The sequence below is a fragment of the Ursus arctos genome, unplaced genomic scaffold, assembly GCF_023065955.2.
Source record: "Ursus arctos isolate Adak ecotype North America unplaced genomic scaffold, UrsArc2.0 scaffold_29, whole genome shotgun sequence".
Lineage (NCBI taxonomy): Eukaryota > Metazoa > Chordata > Mammalia > Carnivora > Ursidae > Ursus > Ursus arctos.
Genome location: NW_026622974.1, coordinates 15,663,059 through 15,669,723, shown reverse-complemented (window position 1 = coordinate 15,669,723; position 6,665 = coordinate 15,663,059). Strand labels below are relative to the sequence as shown.

The following is a 6,665-nucleotide window of genomic DNA, read 5'->3' as shown; positions in this document are numbered from 1 at the left end:
CACTTCACAGATTGTGACTGTTTATGGAATAAAGGGGACTCAGGTCCTGAAGGAGAACAGATAAATTTCATTTTGCACATATGGAGACCAAGGTGCCATTAGTTTATTCAGTTTTAAGTACTCAACAAGCAACTAGAAATGTGGGTCTGGAAGTGCAAAATAAGACTGAACTGAAAATGTTAGTTTGGTAATAATCCTCAGGATGATATTAGTTGAAGCCATGAGAAATAGGCATTATCTGTTTGGGAAAAGTGAGTCTAAAAGAGGAAAAATTACAGACGTTTGGAGGAATATATAATGTATATATTATTTATACATATATTATAAGTCATTACATATATATGCACATACATGTATATTTTGTGGGGCAGTAGAAGATGAAGACGACACATCAGAAGCTTTCCTAAATATACAAAGGAAAGGAGAATCAGTGGCATATAATTGAACAGCTGACAAAGTGTCATGGTGAAATGATGGGTTGACGTTAAATATTGCAATTTCAGTGTTAAATGCTATTGGGATATATAAGAAAAATCAAGAATGGAGGAAATCCATTTTATAGTATAAGTAGGATATCAGAGTTGACATGTAAGGAAACAGTTTCAACTCTAGGTGGTGGGAACAAAATTTTAACACTAGTACTTGGCAAAATGCATAATGATAACAAAATGGAAGTTTGGATAGGAGAGATATTGAATGTGATTTGGGGGAGTCGTAGGTGAACACAAGAGTTTGTATTATATTGAGACCGATGTATTTTTGGATGGAATGTATATTTGTCCAATGGCTGACAAAGGCAGATGGTAGAAAACATTGGAAAGGGAATTGGTGGTAGAGGATGATCGTAGGCAAAGCAGAATGCGGTATGGGATCGTTGCAAGCATAGGAGATGGGAGAGGTTCAAGGCAACTTCTTGCATGACACAGGAAAGACAAAGAAAATGGATGGGATTACAGAATCATTTTAAGATAGAAAGGGAATTAATTTCAGGTTTGTGAAGAGTTCTCAGTAGATTATGACATCAGCTGAAGAGGGTGTTGCATTGGGATGGGAGATTGAGGTTACTAGGTTAGCCTGGAGAAGCCACTGTAAAGAGAGTGCTGTCAACAACCTGGTAATAGTAATAAATGCCTCGTGGTGTAGTGAGGAGAGCCCAGCTGCGACAGCATGACTCTGTGAACACATTCACTAGGTGCGACCCAAAGAAATGGATTTGTGAGATGGGAACATTAAAAATTTAGGGAAGTAAGGAATTCAGAGACTTTACGAAGGACGGTTCTGGAGCAAGTGGTCATTTGGACTATGATGAGTAAGACAACAGTGAGTGAATGGATTGAGAAACGGGATAGGGATCAAAGGTAAGTATAGGAATAATAGGTTTAGTAGCTGTGAGGGTAACAGAGTAAAACACACAGGATAATAGGCGATAGTAGTGAAAGGAGAGTACTTTTGTTATTATCGAGTATTTTTCCATGTTTCCACTCCTCTAGTGGCCCATATGGAAGTCTTATCATTAGATTCTGTGTGATTCCTAGACTTTTTGGTTTCATAAGCCAATAAAATTTCTAATTTTACTGACATAAAGTTGTCAGCTTTCAAAATTTTTATGTATTTTTGACAATTAAGGACAATAAAAAAAAATCCCTGCCATCTGCTAACATAATAAAGTGCTAAAATAAAGTGCACTTTAATATCATAAAAAAGCAAGAAAGGCAAAATCTCAGAATAAAAAAATAAAAGCAGTCTTTCTCAAGAAAGCACATCTTGCAATTATATTAATGCCTGTGCTTAATTGATATATACATGCATATGCATCTATCCATCTATCAATTTATTGATCTCAGTTGTTGTATCACGATTACCATAGCTAATGTTTTGTTTATTTTTTCATAAAAACCTTGCCATGGACTGGTTCTAGACTGATAACCAGCCTTTGGGTCCTGAGAAAGTGATATTTCGTATGAATTTTGAAGGAATGGGCATAATTTCAGTGCAGAGCTGTATTCCAGAAGAGTAATCCAAGTACAAGGATCAGGAGTGTAAATGCCCCATGGCAAGAGAGCGAGTGTGGCCAGTTTGAGGAACTGAGAGCTTGTGAACATGACAGAAAGGCCAAGGCTGGCATAAGATGAAAAGGTAGGACTGAGCCAGAAAAGAGAGCGAGGAGTCGGGGGAGAGGTTGAAGGTGAAATGGTCAGAATGTTTTCTTCTCATTGACTGCTCACCTCCCACCCCACTACCTACCTTTTCTGACCACTCTGGGAATTTGAATGGTGGGAGGTAGGGAAGCGTATGGGGTTCAGTAGTGTCCTCAAAAATTCTTGTCCACTCAGAACCTCAGAATGCCTCTTTAGTTGGAAATAGGGTCCTTGTAGATGTACTTCATTGTAATGAGATCGTACTGGATAAATCTAATATGACCAGTATCCTTATTAGAAGAAGAGAGACAGAAACACAAGGGAGAAAGCCGTGAGAGGAGGGAGGGAGATAACGCAGGGATACATCTATAATCCAAGGAACGCCAGGGATTACTGATAACCAGGAGAAGTTGGAAGAGGCAAAGAAGAATTCTCCCCCTACAGACTTTGGAGAGAGCAATGGCCTTGATTTGAGGCCTCTAGCCTTCAGGACTGTGTGGTGTGCATTGTTATAAACCAGCAGTTTGAGGTAATCTGCTATGGCAGCTTCAGGTAACTAATGTAGGGAAGTGAGCAGCAGGTTGCGAGTTTCCATGTGCTTGCTTCCTAGTCTCCGGACCTTCTTCTTTTGTAAAGTACATCTGCGGATTATTTAGACCTGCTGCTACTCTCCATCACCTGGGACCTCTCACTTACTATCTTGATGTAGGTGCCGCTTTCACTTGTGCTTGCTTCTTTTGTAGGCTCTAAGAAGCCCAGGGTGGCTTTTAACTTCTACTGACTGTAGCCAGGTCACTCCTTAGGTAGCCTTGTGGGCTAGGCTCTAACCCAGCTCAGCACACTGACTCTCCCTGCTCCGTGGCCCAGATCTGGTCTACAGAAAACCCTCAAATTATCTTTTGCTTTATGTCAAATTCTGGGAATACAGGCCCATCTCAACTCGGCTACCTCCCTTTGCCCATCACCAGAGGAGACAGTCTGTGGTGTCTTGCTTTTACATTTTCTAGGTCATAGTAGAAAACCAGCCACTGCAAGTCCTTGCTGTGTAGATCAACTCCTTGTAACTGAGTTTGATGTTCGAGGCAGACACCCTCCCCAATTGTCTCCCCAGAAAAGGAGGAGGAATTCACAACACACCCGCAGTATTTTCTACTTTTGATCCTTGTCGATTTCTGAGTTAAACAAGTTTAACTTGTTTTTATAAACCTCCTTTGAAGATTTTTATGTTTGTTTAGCACTTCTTGTTGATATTTGATATCTGTCATTTTAAGGTATCGGTTGAAACTTCCACCTTAACATCTTTCTCCTTTTGATCCGTGTTTGATGCTTGCTTGCTCCTTAGACAGCTACTTCTGTGAGAGCAGACACTTTTTTTTCTAACAAATGTATTCTCAGGACCAACCTAAAGGCCTAACTTATGGTAAGACAATAAATAAACTATTGTACGAATGAATGAACGCAATTCTAGAAAAAACATGTTTCCCTGGTACTAAATTTTATTTTATTTTAATTTTTTATTTAAAAAAATTATATATTTTAGAGAGCGAGAAGGAGACTGTGTGTGGGTAGGGGGAGGGGCAGAGGGAAAGAATCTTCAAACGGACTCCCTGTGGAGCCTGTCCCGGGGCTTGATCCCATGACCCATGAGATCATGATCTGAGCCAAAACCAAGAGTCGGATGCTTAACTGACTGAGCCACTCAGGCACCCCCTGGTACTAAATTTTAAAATAAAAATGTTATGTGATGTTTTAAATAGGGACATATTTAGAGATGGGACAGTGTTTTCAATGTTAGCATTATGGAAGTTCTAAGCTAACATTCGAAGTTTACTTTATCCTATATCCTTAGATTAAATTTTCTCAAGGAATGTATGGATGGCATATCCCTTAGATTAATTTCTTTAAATAGCTTGTTTCTTAGTCATTTTTTAAAACAGAAAACAGATTTTGATACTAATTTCTTTGATGAGTAAAAACGCTGATATCTCTAGCTCTTTCCACCATCTTTCTGTGCCACCATAATAGTGTGCGTAAATATGTAGGCAGATGTTCTCCAGAGCATTAACAATGCCATAAAGAGAGGCAAATGCCAGGTCCTTATTAGGCCATGGTCTAGTTTCTAACTGTGAGGATGAAGCTTGGCTACATTGGTGAATTTGAAATCATTGACGATCACTAGCTGGGAAAATTGTTGTGAACCTCATGGACAAGTTAAACAAGTGTGGAGTGATTAGCCCCAGATTTGATGTACAACTCAAAGATTTAGAATAATGGCAGAATAATCTGCTCTTACCCTGCCAGTTTGGTTTTATTGTACTGATGACATCACTGGCATCATGGACCATGAAGAAGCAAAATGGAAATGCACAGGAGGGAAAATCCTGGGATTCTTTTTCTAGGGATGTAATACATACATGCAAATAAAATGCCTCAATGGGGGAAAAAAGTTAAAATATTAGTATCTCTAGAGTTGATTGATGGCAGATCCATATTCTTTAGAAACTGGACTATCAAGTGACATTATTTAACAATATAACCAACAATATAAAATATCGAGGTACTAATATGAATAATTTTCCTAAATTAAAGGAAATACTATCCATGTAAGAATCAATTTGAATGCAATCTATATTAAAATACCAAGAGCATTTTTCACAGAACTAGAACAAATAAAACGAAAATGTGTATGGAACCACAAAAGACCGTGAATGGCCAAAGCAACCTTGAGAAAGAAAAACAAAGCTGGAGGTATCACAGTTTCAGATTTCAAGATATACTACAAAGCCGTAGTCATCAAACAGTATGATAACTGGTACAGAAAATAGGCACATAGATCAATGGAACAGAATAGAGAGCCCAGAAATAAACCTATGATTATATGGTCAATTTATGACAAAGGAGGCAAGAATATACAATGGGGCAAAGACAATCTCTTCAATAAATGGTTTTGGGAAAACTGGTCACATGAAGAAGAGTGAAATTGGGTCATTTTCTTATACCACACACTAAGATAAACTCAAAAATAAAGATCTAAATGTGTGACCTAAAACCATAAAAATCCTAGAAGAGAGCACAGGCAGTAATTTCTCTGACATTGGCCATCACAACATTTTTCTGGATATGTCGGCTAAGCAAGGAAAACAAAAGCAAAAATAAACTATTGGGAATATATCAAAATAAAAAGCTTTTACACAGCAAAAGAAACAATTAACAGAACAAAAAGGGAACCTATTGAATGGGAGAAGGTATTTGCAAATGAGGAATCCAATAAGCGGTTAATCTTAGAATATACAAGGAACTTATACAACTCAACATCAAATAATCTGATTAAAAAATGGGCAGAGGACCTAAATAGGCATTTTCCAAAGAAGACCTAGAGATGGCCAATAGACACATGAAAAGATGCTCAACATCACTTACCAGAGAACTGAAAATTAAAACCACGATGAGATACCTCCTCACACCTATCAAAATGGCTAAAATCAAAAACACAAAAATAACAAGTGTTGGTGAGGGTGTGAAAAAAAGAAACCCTTGTGCACTATTGGTGGGAAAGTAAATTGGTACAGCCTCTGTGGAAAACAGTATGGAGGTTCCTCAAAAAATTAAAAATAAAAATACCATATGATCCAATAACTCTATTACTGGGTGTTTACCCAAAGAAAATGAAAACATTAATTTAAAAAGATACATGGACCCCTATGTTATTGTAGTATTATTTATAATAGCCAAGATAGGGAAGCAGCCCAAGTGTCCATTGATGAATGGATAAGGAAGATGTGATATTTGTGTGTGTATATGTAAATATGCGTATTCACACACACACACAAATACACACATATATACACTGGAGTGTTATGTAGGCATAAAAAAGGGTGAGATTGTACCATTTATGACAACATGGATGGACTTAAGAGTGTATTATGCTAGGTGAAATAAGTCAAACTAAGACAAATATTCTATGATTTCACTCATATGTGGAATCTAAAAAAAAAAAACCAAAACCAAATAACAAACAAGCAGAATCAGATCTATAAATACAGAGAAAAAACATGGTTACCAGAGAGATGGGGGATGGGCAAAATGAGTGAAGGGGAGCGAGAGGTATAGGATTTGAGTTATGGAATGAATAAGTTACGAGAATAAAAGGCACAGCATAGGGTATATAGTCAATGGTATTGTAATATGGTGACAGATGGTAGCTATAATTGTGAGCATAACATAACATATAAAGAAGTTGAATCACTATGTTGTACACTGAAACTAATATAACATTGTATGTATGTAACTGATAATTATTGTATTTCAACTAATGTATTAACTACTATGTAAAATTAATGCATTAACTATGCTCAAAAAATTTTTAAAAAAGAAACCATCCATTGCTACATAATAACCCCCAAATTTAGAAGCTTAAGACAACAAACGTTTATTATTTTACACTTTCTGTGGGTCAAGAATGTGACCCCAGCACAAGTAGATTCCCATGGCTCAAGGTCTATTATGAGGCTGCAGTTCAGCTGTTGG

The 6,665-nt window shown here is 37.4% G+C and overlaps 1 pseudogene; it reads left to right on the top strand.

Moving 5' to 3' along the window:
- The first annotated feature begins 1,015 nt into the window (after positions 1-1,015).
- LOC125282821 (40S ribosomal protein S15a-like) lies at positions 1,016-4,613 on the top strand (annotated as a pseudogene).
- Positions 4,614-6,665: the final 2,052 nt, after the last annotated feature.